Source organism: Pinus tabuliformis, chromosome 7 (genome assembly GCF_031772625.1).
Source record: "Pinus tabuliformis cultivar Carrire ecotype Pingquan chromosome 7, CPIR1, whole genome shotgun sequence".
Classification (NCBI taxonomy): Eukaryota; Viridiplantae; Streptophyta; class Pinopsida; order Pinales; family Pinaceae; genus Pinus; species Pinus tabuliformis.
This window is the reverse complement of record NC_142293.1, coordinates 1484884009-1484908217: the sequence shown is the minus strand read 5'-3', so window position 1 is coordinate 1484908217 and position 24209 is coordinate 1484884009.

Below are 24209 nucleotides of genomic sequence, written 5' to 3'. Positions count from 1 at the left end.
GGTTGGCTAGTCGCAACATGAATTCCCAACAATTCCATACACCACAAAGTTCCAAGAACTTTCTAACAAGATACCTGCTAAATAACCCCAATACTGAAGCAAACATTTTAATTTCTTACCAACTTTGATATAATATAATTGTTATATTTTTCTTCTCAAATAGCATTCTGGTAAGACTTTGCATTTATTTGAGGGGACATGAATTTGACATATCTAAGGGCCCATGCTACTTTTCATTTCATATGAATTTACATTTAAGTTATGTTACAACAATCTAATTTAGTTTCTAGAGAACAAAAATGAAATTAACTTGAATAATTATCTTTTCTAAAAAACAACAGAGTAATTCTCTTAGGAGTTCTTGCGTCCGCTGATTTCTTTCTAGAATGGAAACTCTAAATTTTAGAATTATTTCCTTCCACATTAGCCAATTTCCCCTATCCACATTACTTTGCACATCTGATTGCAAATACACCGAAGGAATAAAAGATTTGGAAAGATTATATGCACAAATAGAGCCCCCTCATAAGGTCTACATAAATTTTCATTTATGGTCAAATATGTTTAAAAAAAAACAATAAAAAATATTTAGAATTTCAAATTTTAGAAGTCAATGTGACCAACATTTTAAAACTCTGATTCAATTCAAATACTCTAAAAATGCTTAACAAACAAGACTGAAAATTTGCTATTACTTTCTACAAAATGTGTTTTCAGTTGTCCAAAGAGTAAATGAGCAGAGAAGTTTGCAGTCATTTTCCAAGCAGCATAAGGACTCAAAGCCTACATCGGACCCTCTCCATTTGAAAGTGCTATGAACAAGCTTTCTAACGATATGTGGAAGTCCAAAAATAGACTCCTGGATCAAAAGATATAGTCTCGTGAAGTTTCAAGGATTGAATCCTTAGGAAGGAAAGAATATTGGAGATCACATATCAGAGGTCCAAAATATCGGAGATCGCATGTTGAGGGTCCAGATATATTGGTGATCGCATAATAGAGGTTGGGATGTCATAGGTCTAGTATATTGGCGATTGCACATTGGAGGTCCTACATATTGGCAGTTGCAATATCAGAGAATCAGGCATATCGGTGCATCGCATATTGTAGGTCCTACATATTGGAGCATCGGCACATCGGAAGGTCGACAAATTAGAGAATTGGAACTTCTTAAGGTGACAACCTTTAAAAAGTTGTGATATGCATAATGTTCCGATATTGTTAAAAACAACCGGGGAATGTTGATAAAGATTAACAAAGGATTTCATCGCAAAACCAAATGTGGATGGGCACATTTTGCTCTCCTATAGCGGGTTTACATGGCAGCATATGATTGGTTCCGACAAGATACAAGCTACAAGTGGCATCATATGATTGGTTCTGACAAGCTACAAGCTACAAGTGGCATCATATGATTGTTTTTTATAAAGACACATGGCAGCATATGATTGGTTCCAGCAAAGTTACAGTAGCATTGTGACGTAAGCATGACATGGCAGTACGACAAGACATGTGGCAGGCAGTTTCTAAATTTTGAGGGGTCTAAGAGGACAAGTTTAGGTGACACGTGTCACCACTCATGAGGCACCACATGGATTGATGACGTCATATCAGAGTTTAGCGGTGATCGCATATAAGAGGTCCTATACATTGGTGGTCGCAATATCGGAGCATCGGGCATATCGGTGCATCGCAACATCGAAACTTCTTAAGGTGACAACCTTTTAAAAGTTGTGATATGCATAATGTGTTTTGTTGTGGTAAAAACATAACACCCCCCCGCCCCCCCACCCCGTTATTCACTTAATTATCACTATGGGGGCCCTTTGATTGAATAGTTAGTCATATTACTATTTTATTTTGACAATTTAGATTGCTTCAATGTGTTCAATATGTTCCTATTTTCCTATCATAACTTTTTGATCTCATTTGGTTGTTTGGTTTGTAAATGGAACCTAATTGAAGATTGGATATTTTTCACTTCCTTTGCATATTAAAATGTATATTACCTTTTTGTTTATAAGTTATATTTCTTTGTAAATATTTATTTTAATTTTAATTTTTTTAAATATTTATTTAATTCATTACATCTAGGTGACACGTGTCACCACTCATGAGGCGCCACATGGAGTGATGACATCATATATGAGGTCGGCATATCGGAGGTTGAGGATGTCGACAATGATTGCATATCGGAGGTCCTGCATATCGGCGGTTGCAATATCGGAGCATCAGGCATATTGGTGCATTGCAACATCGAAACTTCTTAAGGTGACAACCTTTAAAAAGTTATGATATGCATAATGTGTCGTGTTGTGGTAAAAACACAACCCCCCCATTATTCACTTAATTATCACTATGGGGACCCTTTGATTGAATGGTTAGTCATATTACTATCTGATTTTGAGAATTTAGATTGCTTCAATGAGTTCAATCTGTTCCTATTTTCCTATCATAACTTTTTGATCTCATTTGGTTGTTTGGTTTGTAAATGGCGCCTAATTGAAGATTGGATATTTTTCACTGCCTTGGCCTATTAAAATGTATATTACATTTTTTTTATAATTTATAGTTCTTTGTAAATATTTATTTTTATTTTTATTTTTTAAATATTTATTTAATTCATTACATAGCCCCCGAGACCAAGACCAAGTCTTATATTACAAAGTGGCTTTTATATTATGAATTGTCTTATTGATAAAAGCAGAGAAAGACCTAATGAAAAGAATGCATATATCAAATCTAATATCGGAGCTTTGATATCGGAGGAATTCATTTGAAATCCCTAATATTCAAAGTCCAATCCATAAAGTGGCTCTTTTCAATAATCAAATGAATATATTAAGTGGCCATATAACTTCTGGAACTATATAATAAAGTAGTTGTCAGAGGACCCACATTCCACGTCATTGTTTCTACTCCCGCATATCGGAGGTAGTGCATATCGGATATTTCCTTTTGAGACACATTTAAAAAACTGCGACAACACTCCCTTTGATCTCCAATAGCGATATAACCTCCTAATCTGATCTACGATAATATCTCCATCATTAATATGTCAATGCGCCTCCCACTCCAACTTCTGATATCTGCCAGGCTCCAATATCCAGACCCAATATATGTATTAACGATGTTCTAATCAGAACATCACATCCACCCCTTACATCAAAATTCTTTATATGGTAACAGTCATAAAACCTCTGATATCTTAAACCTCTGATTTTAGTTATTCCCCCAGATTCGATGAGCATATAAACAATGTTTTAATGTTGATATTGTGTCCACTCCTCATCGAGACTTCTTTACATAGCAAGTTTTATATTATTTCCATTATTAAAAGTTGTGATATCCATTTCTCCAATACCTACTAAAATTTTCCATTTGTCACCTCCTATGGGCCGTTGTTGTATAAATTTAAAAGTTCATGATTTATATGATTTGGGGGCATAAATAGGTTGCTAAGACTCAAGGAACCAAAGGAGAAAAGTTGGGCCCGAGCACCAAGAGCTATGGGCCATATCGGAAGTGTGAAATATCACAACTCCAATGTTAATTCTCTGATTAGTAACTTCCGATGAGAGAAGTGTATGGTTGTTTCCTAGGCTTCAACTTTCACCCCATTTACAGCAATCATGATGATAATTAAAAAACATATGAGTTGGTTTTAGCAGATATGAAGTTTTGGCCTGCTCCAAATTCACATTGAGCGTTGAATTCCCTGAGTGAAGGCAAGTAGAAACATGGTCTTGAAAATAAAACACAAAGGCTTTTGGTGACGGAGAGAAGGGCACATTTAAAAATCAACATCATACATGTAGGCTAGCACAATGGCAGCTCCCTGAAAATCAACCAGCAAGAAGAAATTTGACGCCCCATACTTTCACAAAGGGGAAGGCGACTTATAGAATTTGAATTATAGATTTGATTGGGAGAAGTTGTCAAGGTTAATCTGATCTACATCAATGAATCCCACAATCGACCATTCCAAACCCTTATTTAATTCATTACATATCCCCCGAGACCAAGACCAAGTCTTATATTACAAAGTGGCTTTAATATTATGAATTGTCTTCTTGATAAAAGCAGAGAAATACCTAATTAAAAGAATGCATATATCAAATCTAATATCGGAGTTTTGATATCAAAGGAATTCATTTGAAATCCCTGATATTAGAAGTCCAATCCATAAAGTGGCTCTTTTCAATAATCAAATGAATATATTAAGTGGCCATATTACTTCCGGAACTATATAATATAACAGTTGTTAGAGGACCCACATTCCACATCATTGTTTCTACTCCCGCATATCAGAGGTAATCCATATTTGAGATTTCCTTTCAAGACACATTTAAAAAACACCGACAACACTCCCTTCGATGTCCAATAGGGATATTCCAATCCCACCGATATGTCGATACAACATATTCCTCCAATCTCTGATAGCGATATAACCTCCTGCTCCAATCTCTGATAATCTCTCCATTGTTGATATTCCAATGTGCCTCCCCCTCCAACTTCCAATATTTGTCAGGCTTTGATATCCAAACTTGATATACGTATTAACGATGGTCTAATCATAACATCGCATCTGCCCCTTACATCGGAACTTTTTATATGGTAACAGTCATAAAACCTCTGATATCTTAAACCTGTGATTTCCTACATTCCTCCGGATTCGATGAGCATATAAACAATGGTTTAATGTTGATATCGCATCCACTCCTCATCGAGAATTATTTACATCGCAAGTTTTATATTATTGCCATTGTTAAAAGTTGCGATATCCATTTCTCTGATACTTGTTAACATCTGCCACTTGTCACCTCCTATGGGTCGTTGTTGTATAAATTTAAAAAGTCATGATTTATATGGTTTTGGGGCATAAATAGGTCACTAATACTCAAAGAACCAAAGGTGCAAAGTTGGGGCCGAGCACCAAGAGCTATGGGCCATATCGGAAGTGTGAAATATCGCAACTCCCATGTTAATTCTTTGATTAGAAACTTCCGATGAGAGGGGCGTATGATTTTTTTCTAGGCTTCAACTTTCACCCCATTTACAACAGTCATGATGACAATTAAAAAAGGACCAAGTTGGTTTTGTCAAATATGAAGTTATGTCCTACTACAAATTCGCATTTGAATGAAGGCAAGTAAAAACATGGTTTTGAAAATAAAAAACGAAGGCTTCTAGTGACGAAGAGAGGGGCACATTTAAAAATCAGCATCATACATGCAAGTTGGCACAACGGCAACTCCCTGAAAATCAACCAGCAAGAAGAAATTCGACGCCCCATACTTTCACAAAGGGAAAGGCGGCCCCATACTTTCACAAAGGGAAAGGCGGCTTGTAGAATTTGAATTTAAGATTTGATTGGGCAAAGTTGGCAAGATTAATCCAATCTACATCAATGAATCCCACAGTATACCATTCCAAACCTTGATTGAGGATAAGAAAATGTAAAGACATAGATGCGCCCCAGAGGTGCCCATATGTTCGACACGGTCAACTCAAATTTTCCACATAAAGAAGAAATACAAACCAAAGTCGACATCAATTTGTGGTGGAAAATTACAAAATCGAGCATCCATTATCCCCAGTGTCTCCAGTGACATGACCACCGTCGATTTGATATATTCCTTTTAGAACGACGAATCTACTATAGTGTTACGAAAAAAACTCATAATAAAACGCCTTTCGACGTAATAAGTGCCTCCATATTACTTTATTTCATTTTGAGTTAAAAAATAGTGCCCTAGAGAGTGTAAGCTGGAAATATATCAATGCTTGTCGTATTAGTGAAATTAACCCGAGGAAAAAAGTATTATATATATATATAATATATATATAAAACTATTATTTATTTATATATATAAAGAATTAAAAAAAAAATAGCACGTATATATATTATTAATCTAAAGTTATATTATATTAAGTATTATTACTTGATTATGTTTGGTAGGTTGTCTATAATTTATATGTTTTGATGTCTGACAACTGAATGGTGATATAATTTTGTTGACTATAGCTAATTGAGTTTGATTTTCTATGCCAACTTTAAATCATTTTTTTTTTCAGAGTGAAAATCAAATATATTATATTGAGAAAATATAAGGAATACATAAAAACCAATATAGCAGGTGTGTTGTTGCGCCTCAATGACAGGCGATGTCCATTCAAAATCAGAAGATTCCAGAATACATGTACAGGCTGAGAAGAGAAAGGCCGAATAAGATCAAATGGAGATCCATGTGACAATTCTGCGATAGGGAAAGACAGATAAATACAAAAAAAAGCATGGGGCATACAATAAGATGCAGAGCCCTGCTATCCTGTAGCAGAGAGACTAAGTCCGTTCGGACATAGCACAACGAGGAGGAACCTGTGAAATAACAGCGGCCGAGAACAAAACAGATCCTAAAAAACCCACGGCGATTATAGAGGAAAAACCTGTGCAGAGACATGTTAACATGAAGAAGGAACAGAGACATCAACATGATGAATTTAGCATCGCCGTAATGTGAGTGAGAGAGGAGAGGATTGGTTGTTTGGAGTCCTGAAAAATGCTTGCATTTCTCCAGTTCCAGAGACACCAACAGGTAATGATAAATAAAGATTGCCACTCTTGACTTTGAGCAGACCACCACTTGAAACCCTCCTGCACAGATGCCAACCTTAAATCATATATATAGAGATGCTCATGCGTTTATATATGAATATAAAACCTTGGTTAAATATATGTATATAGGTTTATATTATTCATGAGACACACCAATAAATACATACGTAGAAAACTAACTCTGAATCATGTGATGTATTAGTATTAATAAAAATCAATCATGCTAATATCGATCCATGTTGTAATTGAATCTTAAAACAATGAAGTGTTTACTTCAACAAAATAACTCTCTTGAGATGGCTTTTGGAATTACATTCATACCCATTTTAGATTTTGGCATATATATATTAATTAATTAAATTTATAATTTTGGCATATATATATTAATTAATTAAATTTATAAATTGTTTGTGTATTGTATATTTTTTAAATGAAAATCTATTATATATAAACAAGTGTTATGTAGTAGCTAGTATTTTCTGTTTAGTTTAAATATAATTAATTAGAATATGAATTACTAACATGATGTGAGATGATTAATTAACTTCTTCATAAAAAAAATGGAAATGAAATTGAAAATGTTGTGCTAAAATGTTGTTTTTTGGTGAGCACCCTACTTCATTGGTTGTAATGAAGCTTTATAACTTTATTTCTTTCATAGTGTTTGGTTCAAATTGATATGGAGAAACTTAGTTTCAACTCAATGAGATGTCAATTCCAAGAAACTTGTTTTGCACAATCAATTGTCTCCTACAAAGTTCATGGGAATTGTACATGATTGATATAGAGTTTAATGCAATTGTGTTTGTGGCAATGAAGGCATGGGAATATGGAACAAAAATTTTAATGTTATCTCTCAAATGGCATCCCGTTTTAAACAGAATTTCTTTCTTTTGCAGAGCAAAATGGAGTTGGGATGATCTATAATTTGTGATTTAATATTAAATTATTTTTTAAATTAAATTGTAAAGACAAGTTAATTAATATTTATAAATAATTCCTAATAACAAGTGTTTTACTATTAATTTAACAACTAAATTATGACTAGCAAAGTTTAAATCACTAGTAACTATAGATGGATATTAAAACACTCAGTTTCTAATCAAAATACTTAATTCCTGAAACATTTCGTATCGTAAAAAAAAAAGCATTAATAAAAATTAATTATTAAAATAAATAAAATATATCATTAGCCATTTTCAAATATTTTCTAAATATTATACTTTTGTCTATGATTTGTGATTTAGTATTAAAATGGATGAATTTGACACAGTGGCTTTGAATCAAACTAGGAATAAAGTTGCAAATTAAACCGCCTTAATAAAATTCACACATTAACTTTTTGCATGGTAACTGAGACTAATATTCTATGTTTGGTTTGAGGAAATAAGATAAAACAACTTTAATAAACTTGTTGAAATAGATGACAAATTGAAGACCAATCTTCCAATAAATGTCGAGCAATCTCTATCGACTTGAAGCAGAACATGGACCTTCAAGGTGGGATCCTGGTAATACTTAGATGGAGTTTCAAATCCTTTGACATGCAAGAACAATAGATGTTAATTGCAGACACATGAAAAGATAATAAAAAAAAAAAAACTTCTTGAATTCTTGAATTCAATTTCTTTCTATAACATCAATTTCTTGAATTCTTGATATACTTGGGGGCAGAAATTATAAAAACTATGCATAAATAAATAAAAAAATTCAACAAAGTTATGAGAAAAATGCTCACACGAGATCCTAAAAATTAGTAACTATACATCAATAAAACTTTCTTAATAAAATTAGGAAATAAATGCTCAAAAAATTCTAAAAACTAATAATTAATTATCATAATAGCTATTAATTATAAAATCTATGTATAAACAAGAAAAAAATTATGATTAATGTAACTAGAATTGAAAATAGAGAAAACAGAAAATTGAAAAAACCAAAAAAATATAAATAAAATTAAAAAGTAATAAAATTATATATATATATATATATATATATATATATATATATGGAAAAAAAAAATCCTCTTTAAAAGTAGTCATATTAAAAAAAAAAACCATAGAAAAAGATTAGAAAAAAACCATAGAAAAAAAGATAATAAAAAAAAAATTAAAAAAAAAAATAATATAACTAAAAAAGAATTATTGGAAAAAGTTTTTTTAATTATATTTTCCTCTTTCAAATTTGTCATATTAAATTGAAAATATGGATTAAAAACTATATTTCATGAAAATGGTAAAAATAAAAAATAAAAATAAAAAAAGGGAAAAAAAATCAAAATGTTAAATAAAAATGAAATAAAACAAAAATTAGTAACTAATAGAAATGGAAATTACTAAAAAGTCCATAATAGGACCTCAACCAATCACCTTACAAATAAATCAATTTAAATAATAATAAAAAGTAACAAAAAATGAATTCCCAAGGTTAAACTATGGATAAGAGACATGATTTTTTGGTCAAAGACAAACTAATAGGAAGCAAAGGCAAAACTGAATGCGTAATACCATGCCTATGGCAGGTATAGTAAAGGGTGTTTTTAAAAGGGTATTATTCACATTAGTACTTAATCTAATTTTTTGAGTATATTAAACCATTTCATTAACGAAATTTATTATTAATTAAATAAATATCTTTTATAATAATAATTACGGTTACTAAAGATAGTAATTTGGTGTTAAGAAAGAGTCAAGGCGTGACTGACAGGTGCATTGCACTAGTAACCTCGCTAGTATTAGAGAAATTTTGTAGGTTATGTAGAGCTCACACATGAGAGGATTTAGTAGATCCTTAGGGATATGATCAGTATCAGTAATGCTCATTTACGAGCATAGTAAAAGAAAAACATATGCCTATCATTTTACATTTGGGTGTGTCGACTTAGATCAGACAAGTCCTAAGTTGCATTAATAAGTCTTTTGTGTCATGCAAATAATTAAACAGTTCAAAATGGTGAAGACATGGAGAAATCGAGATCAAGGAGGATCATCACAAGGACCTCCTACAAATAACCCATTTCCATCACTAGATTTGGCCCTCATCTTGCACTCCCTAGAAGCAATTAATTAGACTTTAAGAGGGTTCCAAACAACTGAGGTGGAAGTAGAGCACCCTCCATCAGGGTTGGGAAATCTCAAGGGATCGAGGGACTCATATAGAGGACCTCCAACTGAGCACATTACTAGGGAGCTCCAAAAGATTAAGTTCTTAGATTTTGCTAGAGGTTGTGCCAGCGAATGAGAAAAATCCTAGTTATAGGGAATGAGAAGGTGCTTCACACTAAGAGAATATACTTCCAATTCAAAAGCTAAGATAGCAATATTCCAACTTAGAGATAGTGCCCTAAACTGGTGGGGTAACTAAGAGTGACAACTACACCTCACTCCTGATACAATTTCTTGGAAGTTATTTGAGGAAAGATTCAAGAAAAAGTGCCTATCAGCATATTATGAAAAACAACAAGTAGGAGCATTCCATGCTTTGGTACAGGGAAGCTACACAATAGAGGAATATGAGATTAGATCATGGAATTGGTCAAGAGTGTCTCCTACATGGATATTGATCAGTGTCAAGCAAATCATTTCATTTATGGATTGAACCCTAATATTAGGGAAATGGTCTAGATGTGGAAACCATCCTCAATTGTAGAAGTTTTTGAACATGCTCACTATGTAGAAGAGCACTTAGACTTAAAAGGGGGAAACAACCATTTTTCCATAATAGCCAAGGTTTATGGGGAAGGTCCCTCGTACATTCTCTAGGGGAGGAAGTTCGAGGCATTAGAGAAATTTCGAGTTTTAAAATGGATCTCCTAAGGAATATTATAAAATAATACTGGAAATAATAAAATAATATTAGATTACATCATCAAATTTTAGAGGGAAAAAAAAAAGAAGAAAAAACTACTTTTTTAATTTGTATTTTCAACTTATCTCCCTACGGTTTTACTCAAATTTCGAGAGGGAGAACTCGTTGGATGCAGAATTGAATTCCTCATCCAAGGAGTACCCATGTTGCATACTTTAGAGAGACTCATGGAAAATTTACGGGCTAATGTTCACCTAGTGGGATAATTTTCCATGATTTTTCCACAAAAAAGATTTGCCAATTTCCAATTTTTATAAAAGAAGATTCGCCCAAATTTTAGAATATAAAATTATTTTACCTTAAAAATCGCCAACACTATACAGAGACTATATATAAAATCATTATAAATTTGAATAATTTTACAAATATATCAATAAACATTTTATAGTTTGCATATTAGGAATTAGTGAGATTCACCAATGTCTTTAAACTTCAACAAAAATTTCCATCCTTAAAAATTTTTTTGTTCATGGTCCCTGCTACACAAAAAATGAGAAATACATGAAAAACGTGATTGCAATAAAAACTTTCATGCATTTCTCATTTTTCATGTAGCAGGGTCCGTTGAAGTATGCAACATGGGTAGTCCTTGGATGAGGAATTAAATTTTGCATCCATCAAGCGTTGTCGCTTGAAATTTGAGTTTAAAAAAGTAGGGAGATAAGTTGAAAATAGGAGTTATAAAAGTAATTTATTTTTATTTTTATTTTTTAATCCTTTTACGTTTTTACTCCAAAAATGGTGAATCATCCCCCATGGTTGACATCATCATATTGAATCCTACTAGTTCTTATAAAGGTGATTTTGGTTGTACATTTTTGTTTTGAGGCCCATTTTAGACCTCAAAATTTCTCTAATACCACTGCCATATTGGAAATAGGATTATACCCAAAGCATCGATAACCGGGATTTCAATGGCTACTAGCACAGCTTCACCAGAAACTTCAGGGAATAATTTAAATAGAGGTTAGACGTGAGGAGCCACAAGTAGGGGCAGGGGTCCAAGGAAATGAGCTCTTTCCAAAGAACCCCACAACATTATGTCCAAATTATACCATGCATCACTTGTTGGGGATGTGAGGGACCTCATTACCAGCGTGACTATCCTGAGTTACAAACTGGTAACAATCATAGAGAAGGAAAAGCGCCAATGGGAGGAATAAGCAACTACCATTGGATCTATGTAGTAGATTACAAATAACAATTTGAACACCAATCTGTCATGGTAGAAACCTCGGGTATGATAAACCATGTAAAAGTTAAAATATTGTTTTATTTTGGTGCTATAGTTAGTTTCATTTCACCAATTGCATTAGAAAAATGTGGGTTGGCAGCCTATGAGCACGATGACTTTATATAATTTGAAATGGCTTCTAGGATAAAACAAGTAGTAGAACCTAGTGTTGAGCAATGTTAGGTAAACCTTAAGGTGTGTACAACTAAATTTAAGGCATACATCACAACACTGGGGATGTACGATGTAATCATCATAATGGATTAGCTATAATCTCATTGAGCTTTGGTAGACTATTTCAAAAAGAAGGTGATTTGTTTAGATGATGAAGGTAGGTCAATTGATATTTGTGGTATCAAGAGAGGAGTGTCCCTACAATTCATCTCTATGATGAAGGTAAAATTTTGCCTCCAGAAAGGTTGTAAACTATATGTGGTCGAGGTTGTAAGTGACCAGAAAGGACCCTCCCTAGATCAACACCTATGTTTATCAGAATTTGAGGATGTTTTCCCTAAGGAATCTCGTGGATTACTACCTATAAAGGAGATTGATTTCTAAATTGACCTAAAACCTGTTGCAGAACAAATATCCAAGACACCCCATAGGATGATAGCCCCATAACTGTGTGAGTTGCAAATGCAGTTAAAAGAGCTTTTAGACTTGGGATTCATTAGACCTAGTATTTCACCTTGGGGTGCACCAGTGATTTTCGTCAAGAAGAAGGATGGTTCCTTAAGGCCATGCATAGATTATAGGGAATTGAATGGAGCCACAATAAAGAATAGGTACCTAATACCCATAATAGATTACCTATTTGACCAAATGAAGAGAGAATCATTTTTCTCAAAGATCAATATGTGATCTAGATACCACCAATTGAGGATTAAGGAAGGTGACATTCCAAAAACTACCTTTCAAACTCAGTTTGGGCACTATGATTTCGTATTTGTACCATTTGGTTTGACCAATGCACCAACAGTTTTCATGAGTCTCATGAATGGCGTGTTCTGGAAGTATTTGGACCAATTTTTGTAAGTCTTTTTGGACAATATTCTCGTGTATTCCAAGAATGAAAAGGAGCATGAAGAGAACTTCAGGATTGTATTAACATGCTTAAGGAAAAATCCGTTGTATGGAAAATTGTCTAAATGTTCCTTCTTTCAGAAGAAAATTCATTATATTGGGCACATCATTTCAAGAGAATGGATTTCAATTGACCTAGAATAGGTAAAGGCCATAATGGATTGGTCAGTGATGAAAAATGCTCATGAGGAATGTAGCTTCATGGGGCTAGAAGGTTATTATCATAAATTTGTGGAAGGGTTTTCAAAGATTGCAACATCCATTACCACATTACAGCGAAAGGGGGTTAGGTATGAATGTGACACTACATTCACCAAACTAAATATAGTACTAAGTAGTGCATCGATACTTCAAGTACCTGACATGGAAAAGGACTTCATTGTCTACACAGATGCCTTGAAGCAAGGATTGGGAGCATTGTTGAAGCAAGAATGTGGAGTAATAACTTACGCATCCATAAAGTTGAAGAAACATGAAGAGTTGTCTACTACCCATGACTTAGAGATAGCAGCAATGATGCTAGCTTAGAAACTGTGGAGACACTACCTCATCGAGAGAAGCTTTGAGTTAAGAACTAATCATCATAGCCTAAAGCACCTTTTCACTCAGAGAGATTTGAATGCTAGGAAGAGGCGATCTAGTGAATTCATGATTGATTATGGTTTTAGGATTTCATACATTAAGGAAAAGGAGAATGTAGTTGATGATGCACTAAGCAGTAGGCCACAAACCTTCTCCCTAGTACCCTTGGGGGTCAATTTGAGGGAACATGCATTGGAGAAACTCTTTGAGGATAGTTGGTATCTAAAGATAATATCAGCACTCCAAAGTGGGAAGTCGATAGAACCAAAGATTGAGGGCTATGTCCTTGAACCAGATGGACTGTTAATATTTCAAGGAAGGGGGTATACGGAGAATCATCCTTGAAGAGTCACATAGATCACTCTATTGTGCATATCCTAGAGCAAAGAAGATGTATGCAGACATGAAGAAACTCTTGTTTTAGGCATGCATGAAGCAAACTTAGTTCACTTTGTCACCAAATTTTTTGAATGTCAACGAGTGAAGGTTGATCATTTCCAACCATCATGAATCCTACAACTATATGAAATCCCTATGTCTAAACAGGAGGTCATTTATATGTCTTTTTTTGTGTTTTTTCCACTTACTTCATAGAGGCATAATGTTATACTGGTTATAGTTAATAAATTGACTAAAAGTTCTCATTTCATGCCAGTGAGAGACACTTACAATGTTATCAATGTGGCATGATATTTTATAAGTGAAGTTATTCGGTTACGTGGGTTACATACAAAGATCATTTTTGATAGAGAGTCTCACTTTAAATCTAGGTTTTGGACAAGTTTGCAGGCAGTGTTAGGGACTCAGTTGAACCTGAGCACTATATATCATCTAGAAACAAACAGGAAAACTTAAAGAGTAAATCAAGTTATGGAATATTGTTAGGTCCCTATAATACTAGTGATTCCCCCATTACTATTGTCAGTGTATCCCTTATTATTATTATTTTGCCCCTATTGTCCCCATATTGTTATTAGTGTGCCCCATAGAAGCCCACTATTGTTATTGTTGTGCCCTTATATTATTATTGTTATGTCGCCTTTGATTATATTGTGACCACTTAGACTCCTATATATAGAAAAGAGGTTTAGTCATTTGTATCAACCAAGAATTGTTCATTTGTGTAAGTTAAAGGAGATTTCCCCCTCGAAGAGGCTGATTTATAAGGCGTTGATCTTTCTTTTCTATCTTTTTGTGAGCTGGTTTCATAACATTTGGTACCAAAGCTTTGGATTCTAGGGTTTCGCTGCTCCAAATAGGTCACCGTGGAATTTTCGCTATAACTTTTTTTATGTGATGTTTTAGAAGCTACAAAACCATCCCAGTTGAGCCGAGATCGTTCGGAACCTCAGGTCCAAAATTTAGATCTTTTATCGTTATATTTTTGGCGATATGATCTGAGGAAGTTATGGTTTTTGCAGAATCCCAAATTACATTCCAAACAGGTGACCTTGGGAAAATCATCATAATTTTCTCTATGAGCATAAGATTGAAATTTAGTTACATAAAGAGCATGGATGGTAGTTTTATGTGTATATTTTTTAGATCCGAAGGTGGAAACAGTGACACATGGCACATCGTACAAGTTCGCTCTGCTGAAAAATTATATATTTAGGTCATCTTGGGAGATTGGCATAACTCTTTCTTGGAGAATCCAAGTTTGATCTAACTAGTGGCACACGAAATATGACTCAGAGGGCTACTGTAGCAAGAAATTTCAGACCTTGGAGATCCACAATTACAGAGATACAACATATTTAATATCGAGCTTCTACAAAGTGAGAAAAGGTGTGTAGTCTTTTTAAAATTTTGCATAAGTTTGGGTTGAAAAATTAGTTTGAATTTCAAAGGGCATAGTGAAGCATAATTATCATTAATTGATGCCTCAAAGAAAGAAAATTGAAACACCTAGTACGAAACCCGAAATCTCTAGCATGAATCATGAAGAAGAGGAAGAAATGCAACATGATATATCAAAATTAAGAGACCAAGTGCAACAAATTTCACTCTCACAAAAGGTAACAAAAACTAAGATTGATGGTTTAAAGGAAGGCGTTGAAGCTAATATGAATGGCGTGCAAGTTAAGATGGATGGTATGAAAGACAACATTGAATATTAGAAGAAGGACATGGAAGGTTTGAAGGAAGGTTTGACAAAGTTGCTACAAGAAAGGCTTCCTAATGGCGAAAAGGTAATAAAGAAAACTCATGATGAGAACAAAATAAATGTTAATCATGATTTCATAGACTCTAACGGTGAATTAAAGACCCACCATGTTCCAAAGATAGATATGAGGAATTTTGATGGCAAGGATCCCATAACATGGATACTACAGATGGAGCAATATTTTGATCTCCATAATGAGCAAAACACACAAAAGGTATGTATTGCAACTTTATATTTGGAACCAAATTAGTTTGTATGGTATCAATGGCTTTTCTCTCGTAAACAAATTGTCACTTGGGAAATTTTTTACGGAATAATTGATAGAGCATTATGAGGATACAAAAAGAAACACTTTTTTTAGCCAATTGATAAATCTCAAACAAAAGGGTTCAATGATGGAGCACATTGAGGACTTTCAAAAATTGAATATAAGGGTAAAAGATATTCCAGAGGAGCATAGGATTGATGTGTTCATAGGGACTTTAAAGGATAACATCCAACATGAGGTTCGCCTTTGGGAACTTGATTCATTAGAGAATGCATTCAGGTTAGCAAGAAAAATGGAAAGAAAAATTATGGCAACAAGGAAGCCTACCACTCACAACTATAAAGATGGAAGTGTTGTTGCCCCTAGCCTTGCACAACCTACAAGGTTGACACCACAACAATTGGAAGAAAAAGAGCAAAAGGGCTTTGTTACAGTTGTGATAGAAAATACACTAAAGGTCATAAGTGTGCTGAGAAGAAATTATTTTACATAGATTGTGAAGAGGAGGAAGAAAAGCAACAAGAAACATCAAAAGAAGAGGATATACACCAGGAAAAAACCATAGAGAAAGAAGAAATGAATCCGACCATATCTTGTAATGCATTGGCTGGAATTACCACTCCTCAAACTATCAAGATAGAAGGACATATTAAGAAGAAAAAGGTAATAGTGTTGATTGATTCGGGAAGTACCCATAATTTTATTCATTTTAAGATAGCCAAGGAATTGAATTGCTTCCTATATCCAGCACCAAAGTGTCAAGTGATGGTGGTAAGTGGAGGAACCATAAATTTCTCTAGAAAGTGCCATAATATCAAGCTATCCATGGGAGAATATGTATTGAATAGCCCAATGCTTTCCATTCCAATGGGTGGTGATGATGTTGTACTAGGAGTCCAATGGCTACAATCCTTGGGTACAATAGCTTTTAACTTTCAAGAACTTTTCATGAAATTTTCTTTGGAAGGAAATGAAGTTGAATTAAGGGATATCATAGGGAAACCGAGAAAGATAATCAACTCTAATGGAATGACAAAGCTTCTAAAGAAATAACAACGAGGCGTAATAGCACAATTATGTTCGCTAGAGGTTCCCACATCAAAATCATCTATTTCTCCATATCTCCAAAAAGTCTTGGACAATCATTCCAAGGTATTTGAGACTCCCAAAGGCCTTCCACATATTCATGATCATGATCATGCTATTCATTTGATTCCAGGAAGTGTTCCTCCAAACATCAAGCCTTACAGATATCCCTATGCCCAAAAGAGTGAAATTGAACGTATGGTTGCAGAAGTGCTAGAGGCTGGTATAATTCAACCTAGCCAAAGTTATTTCTCTGCTCCAGTAGTAGTGGTGCACAAGAAGGATGGGTCATGGCGCATGTGTCAGGATTACAGGGAGCTCAACAAGCTCGCTATTAAAGATAAATTTCCCATTCCTGTCATTGATGAATTATTGGATGAATTGCATGGATCAATTTACTTCACCAAGTTGGATCTTCATTCAGGATATCATCAAATCAGAATGAAGGTTGAAGACATTCTGAAAACAACATTTAGAACTCATGACAGTCATTATGAGTTTTTGTTCATGCCTTTTGGCCTTACCAATGCACCTTCTACATTTCAAGGTTTGATGAAATCCATTTTCAAACCCTTCCTTAGAAAATTTGTGTTAGTATTTTTTGATGATATACTAATCCATAGCAAGTCTTGGAAGGATCATGTTCAACATGTTGACAGGGTGTTCAAACTATTGGAGTAGAAACAATTATATGCAAAAAGCTCCAAATTTTTCTTTGGAGTACAAGAGGTGGAATATTTGAGTCATATTGTATCTCATGAAGGTGTTAAGGTAGACCCTAGCAAAATTAAATCCATTAAGGAATGGAAAATCCCCACATCCATAAAGCATCTGTGAGGATTTCTCGGGTTGACATGATATTATCGCAAGTTTTTTAAGAATTATGGGAGAATAGCAGCAGCTCTAACAACATTATTGAAGAAAGATGCATTTTCATGGACTCCAGAGCAACGAAGGCCTTTGAACATCTTAAAGAGGCAATGTGACAAGCACTGGTCTTAGCTACGCCAGACTTCACAAAAACCTTTGTTGTGGAATGTGATGCCTCAGGAAATGGAATTGGTGTTGTTTTAATGCAAGAAGAAAGACACATTTCTTTCGAAAGTCGTCCAATCAAAGAAAAGTATTTGCACAAAGCTATTTATGAAAAGGAAATGTTGGCAATACTACATGCACTTAAGAAATGGTGACCCTACCTAATGGGAAGACACTTCAAGGTAAAAACGGATCATGATAGTCTTAAATACTTTTTAGAACAAAGTTTATCTTCAGAAGAACAGCAAAAATGGGTCACAAAGATGTTGGTTTATGACTTTGAAATCATCTACAAAAAAGGGAAGCAAAATTTTGTGCTAGATGCACTCTCAAGAAAGAATGAGGATGTGGAAGCATTGCTTTGCGCTATTTCTATTATCCAACCAGATTAGATAAACAAAGCCAGGGATGAATGGAAGAATGACAAAGAAGTGTGGTCACTCATTCAAAAGTTACAACAATATCCCAATACATCTAATACATTTAGCTAGAAAAATGATTCGTTATGGTACAAAGATCGCTTATACTTGGGTAAGAATTCCCAACTCAAACAAAATATTTTTATGGAATTGCACACTTCTCCCTTAGGAGGGCACTCAGGATTTTTAAAAACTTACCACAAGGTTAGGAAAGAATTTTTTTGGGATGGCATTAAATCAGATATTCAAAATTTTGTGGCAAATGTTTGGTTTGCTAACAAAATAAAGTTGAAACAATTAAGACCCCAGGTCTATTACAACCTTTATCCATTCCAAGCCAACGTTGGGAGGAGGTTTCAATGGATTTTATCATAGGTTTACCCAAGTCCGAGGAAATAGTGTCATCATGGTGGTAGTTGACAGACTTACCAAGTATGCACACTTTTGTGCATTATCTCATCCATTTAAATCCAGTATAGTTTCTAATGCATTTATGGAAACAATTCAAAAGCTACATGGAAACCCAAAGATTATTGTAAGCGACAGAGATCCCATTTTCACTGGAAATTTTTGGATAGAATTATTTTCTTGTCTTGGTACTTAGTTAGCTCATAGCTCATCTTATCATCCTCAATCTGATGGGCAAACTGAGATAGTAAACAAATGTTTGGAAGGATATCTATGTTTCTTTGTCTCTAATAAACAAACACAATGGGTGAAATGGTTGCCTCTAGCTGAATGGTGGTATAACACTTCCCTCCATAGTGCAACAAAAAGGACCCCATTTATGGAACTTTATGGATATCATCCACCATCCATCACATCATATTCAAGAGAAAATTCTAAGGCTCAATAAGTGGAAGATCACATCGAGAATCAACAACAAGTTCTCCAACTCTTAAAGGATAACCTCACTTTAGCGCAGAATAGAATGAAACAACGGTAGATCAACATTGCAACAAAAGAAGTTTTGATGTATGTGACTGGGTATTCCTACGGCTACAACCATATAAAAAATGTCCCTCAAGCAAGCTAAGAAGGATAATAAATTATCACCAAAGTATTATGGTCCATACAAGGTGTTGCAAAAGATTGGTACGATGGCATACAAATTGGAACTTCCTGTAGCTTCCTGAGTGCACCCTGTTTTCCATGTTTCATGTTTAAATAAGGTTATAGGTGACAAGCTCCTAGTTCAAACAATATTTCCAGAACTTGACGAGGAAGGAAAAATAATATTGGAACCTGAAGAAGTCACAAAAACAAGAACTTGACAGCTACGAAATCGATCAATTTCGGAATATCTCATCAAGTGGAAGAACTTACCTGCTAAAGATTCCACATGGGAGGATGAAAATTTTATATAGAAGCATCCATAACTACTCAAGCGTTGGGGACAACAATTTTTTGAAGGATAGGGTCATGTTAGGTCCCTATAATACTAGTGATTCCCCCATTACTATTTTCAGTGTATCCCTTATTGTTATTATTGTGCCCCTATTGTCCCCATATTGTTATTAGTGTGCCCCATAGAAGCCCACTATTGTTATTGTTGTGCCCTTATATTATTATTGTTATGTCGACTTTGATTATATTGTGACCCCTTAGACTCCTATATATAGAAAGGAGGTTTAGTCATTTGTATCATCCAAGAATTGTTCATTTGTGTAATGTAAAGGAGGTTGCCCCCTTGAAGAGGCTGATTTCTAAGGCATTGATCTTTCTTTTCTATCGTTTTGTGAGTTAGTTTCATAACAAATATATGCTTAGAATGTACATCATGGATAATCATACTTAGTGGGAAAGGTACTTACCATTGGTATATTTTTCCTATAATAATAGTTACCATAGTTAAATCGGGATGCCTCCTTATCAAGCTCTATATGGGAGGCCATTGAGGATGCCATTGAGTTGGGAAAATTTGGAGGACCGAGCAATAGTTGGGTCAAAATTGGTTCTAGAAATGGAGGAACGGGTAATATAGATTTGAAAAAGGCTAAAGGAAGCAAAAGATAGACAGAAGATTTATGTCGATGCATATAGGACTGATCGAATTTATGGAGTAGGAGACCAATTTTTTATTCATATGTGACCCAACAAAAGCACCATTCATTTTGGGAAGGGACGAAGTTGTTACCTCGGTTTATAGGAACTTTTATAATCAATGAAAATATTGGACCATTTTCCTATCGTCTTGTATTTCCACCCATTTTCATAAAACTTGTGATGTTTTTCATGTATCAATTCTACGACATTATGTTTCTGATGAATCTTAGAAATTGGATTGGAGGGAATTACAAGTCTCGGACATGGGAACCATAATGGTTGAACCATTATGCATATTGGATCGTAAGGTTTGACAACTCAGATGTCGCATGGTGGACCAGGTTAATGTCCAATGGGACAAGTATATCCCAAGATGTGCTACCTAAGAGGATGTGAAGAATATACGTCATGACTACCACTCACTTTTTGACTAGTTGTGATGCCCATTTTGACCTATAAAGCTACCTATGTTAAAGCTCTATTTATAATTCATGTTGTTTTATTTATGAACGTTTTGTAATATTGATGAATTTCATTTGAACAAATTAACTTATCTAAAATACTTGATTGATTATGTTTTGTTGATTAAAATATTTGATGTATGAATTATCTAACATATGATTTACCTAATCTATGGGCTATTTGGATACGATTTATCTAGTGTAAAACTTATTAGATTTCTTTTTTTTATGTATGGCTTAATGGGATATGATTTATCTAGTGAATGGATTATCGAAGTTATGATTTCTCTGATGTAAGATTTACTTCCATTTCTTATGAGTCACAAAATGGGTTGTGGATATTAAACTTAATAACATGATGATTATGATCACTTATATATATATATATGGATGAGAACTAACCTGCAAATTAGAAAGAACTATATGGCAGCCAAGATCTATGCTTGTCATTGGGGAATGTTGAGACATCTAATGAGGAATTGTATGATGTACATTGTTCTATTACATTTTGTGTTTACTTGATATACACTATTATGACCTGGGTAAAGTGTAAATGGCATGTGACATGACTTCTTGATTGGATAGTTCGATGAAAATTATCCAACCAATGCCATAGTGTGGTCCATATTAGGTTGTTGACCCTAGTTTTGAGGATGGGTGGAGGCATTTCCCACCATGTAACCTCCAATCCTGGAATTGAGGGAGGGAATTTATGGACATGCTCCCCTAGATGTGTGATTATTATTTCCAATTGCATGTTGGGGAATTTAGGTCGATATAGTTGACTCTTCCACCATCTTGGTTCTATCAGTGGTTAGATTGATATAGTCAATGCCATAGTATATTGCAGTAGATGATGGATAGGATGGGAGTGGAAGTAGGTTAGGGAGGATATGAGGCTATAGGTTAGCTAGAGACTCTTAATGGGAAGTGGTATCCTTACTTGACTTACCTAATTTGACTACTATATCTCTCTCTCTATTTTGATATGCATTATTTCCATATTTCTTCTGAACTACTTGTATCATTTTCACTTTAACTTCGGGACAAAGTTTTCTAAAGGAGGGGTGTATGTAATGCCCTACTTGATCCTATTATCTTACATTATCTTATTATAATACCTGCTGAGTCATTGACTTTCTGTACTTGATTGCAAGAAGTATTATTAATATACATATGAGATATGTGTATGCTAGCTACATACCCACATCTCGCATGGATACACTAGTATTCTAAAATCTTAAATTTTAGATGTAAAATAAATGGTTAAGATTGATTCGTGGATAATATTGATTAGTGTTTAATTAACTTGAAAACATTGGCTTATATTTATTAAGTAATATTGGTATATGGGCGAGCAGCGGAATGATGATGGAGATGGAGCACGATGGTGAATACGAATGAGCCTCTGTGTATGTAGTACAGTGCCGCAGATGGCAGAACGAAGCAGGAACACGTAGACTGCCTGGTCTGGGGCTATTGCTTTACCATAACCTTGGCATTAGCATATCGAAAGGGTTTTCACTTTTTATTGTGTCTTTTTTTACTGATACGCTCAGTGCCCATCGCCTAGCCTCCGGTCACCTATGCTCACTCCTCCTGCAGCTATCTTGGCGGTTACTCACAAGCAACTGGTGTTTCATGCCCCCAATAGCTATGGACCTCGATCTTGTTGATTACTCGGAGGACCCGTTGGTGGAGGGCTCTATCTAGACAACCCCGCATTCATCCAAGGAAGACTTGGTTTCATTTAGCTGCAAGCTGAATGAGGCCATTGCTGACTTACCTCCATTCTCAGGGCCTTCGAACCACCCGTTGATTCTGTCGGACGATCCCCCGACCTGGTCGTCCCTTTCCACTCCCCCGCTGTCACCTTCCTCGTTAGGGTTTGCCTCCAGTTGTCTTAACCCTAACCCTATGGACACTTGTGTTGGTCTTACCCCCATCCCTTCATCCTTCGGCTACACCTTTATCCTGCCCAACTTGTCAACCCTTGCAACCTCTGCGCCTCTGTCCTCGCTGCATCTCCCTGTCCCTCCCTCTGGAAGTTTCTCGAATATCCCTCCCTTATCAAACGCCCTTCCATCTGTACTTTCCCCTCCACTTGAGGACCCTCCCATCTCTGGGAATAGCTCTGATCCAAAGGAGGACTCATCTGCGCAAGCAAGGCCTCACAAGAAATCCAGGTGTTTTAGATCTAAAGCGGAAGACATCATTCTAAAGCTCAAGGAAGACATTCAGCTTAAGGAAACCATGGACATTGCTGATAGGGTTTTGGTAGGAAGGATTCGAGGATGAAACCATTCTGCGGCCCGTTTAAAGACATGGGTCTCTGAGGTCTAAGGGCATCACTTGGTAGACCTCCCCATTGTACAGACTTTCATGAGGGGCTGGTTTGCTTTTAGGTTTGCCAGACCTGACCATACTAATTGGGTCTTATCATCTTACTGGAACTTTGAACACACGCTCGTCCTCTTGAAGCAATGGACACCTCTCTTTAATCCAGAAATAGAGCAGATTAGGGTTAGCCCAATATGGATCAAATTGTTGGGGCTCCCACCCCATTTCTAGTCTGAAGATATCTTTCGGCGCATTGGCAACTCTCTCGGCACTTACATGGAGTTTGATAAATCCTACCTTTCAACTGCAAAGATGGCCTACGCCAAAGTACTAGTGCATATGGACACAAGAGGGGGTCTTCAGGATCATATCACCATATAATGGCGAACATACTCTAGGAAATAGTTGCTGGATTATGAAGGAGTGCCTTATAGGTGTCGTCGATGCCATAAGGTTGGCCACGTGTTCAAGGAGTGCCCATTGAACAACAAAGGGGGACAAAGGTCATTTGAAAATGTTACAGGCAACGCCATCCCACAGGAACTGACCTAGCATGCTATGGGGGCTGAAGAACAACCATTGTAGGTTCCTGTCGAGGAAGGAAGGGTGCATGAGCAAGGTCCAAAGAAGAAGCAGGGGAAAGCTCCACTTTTGCCACCCTCTCCACCATTGACGAGAGCTCGGGAGGCTATAGGGGATGCTTTTTCCGCTGGTATGGAAAATCCTCCTCTCTCCTTTGCTTTCTCTGCATCTGATTTACATTATTCTTCTATTTCTCTTTCACACGATAGAGTTTCCTTCCCCCCGAAGGTTCCCCTTTGTTCTCCCCTTCCCTCACTGGCTCCCCACCCTTCCCCTAGACCCTCTCGATAGATCCCCATCAATCAGCTTTGCTCCATTGCGCCTCCTGCCCCTGTTTACACCATCTCTCAACCATCCATACCTGAGGCCCCTCCTCTCTCACAATCCTCTCATCCTACCTGCCCCGAACTCCAATATCCT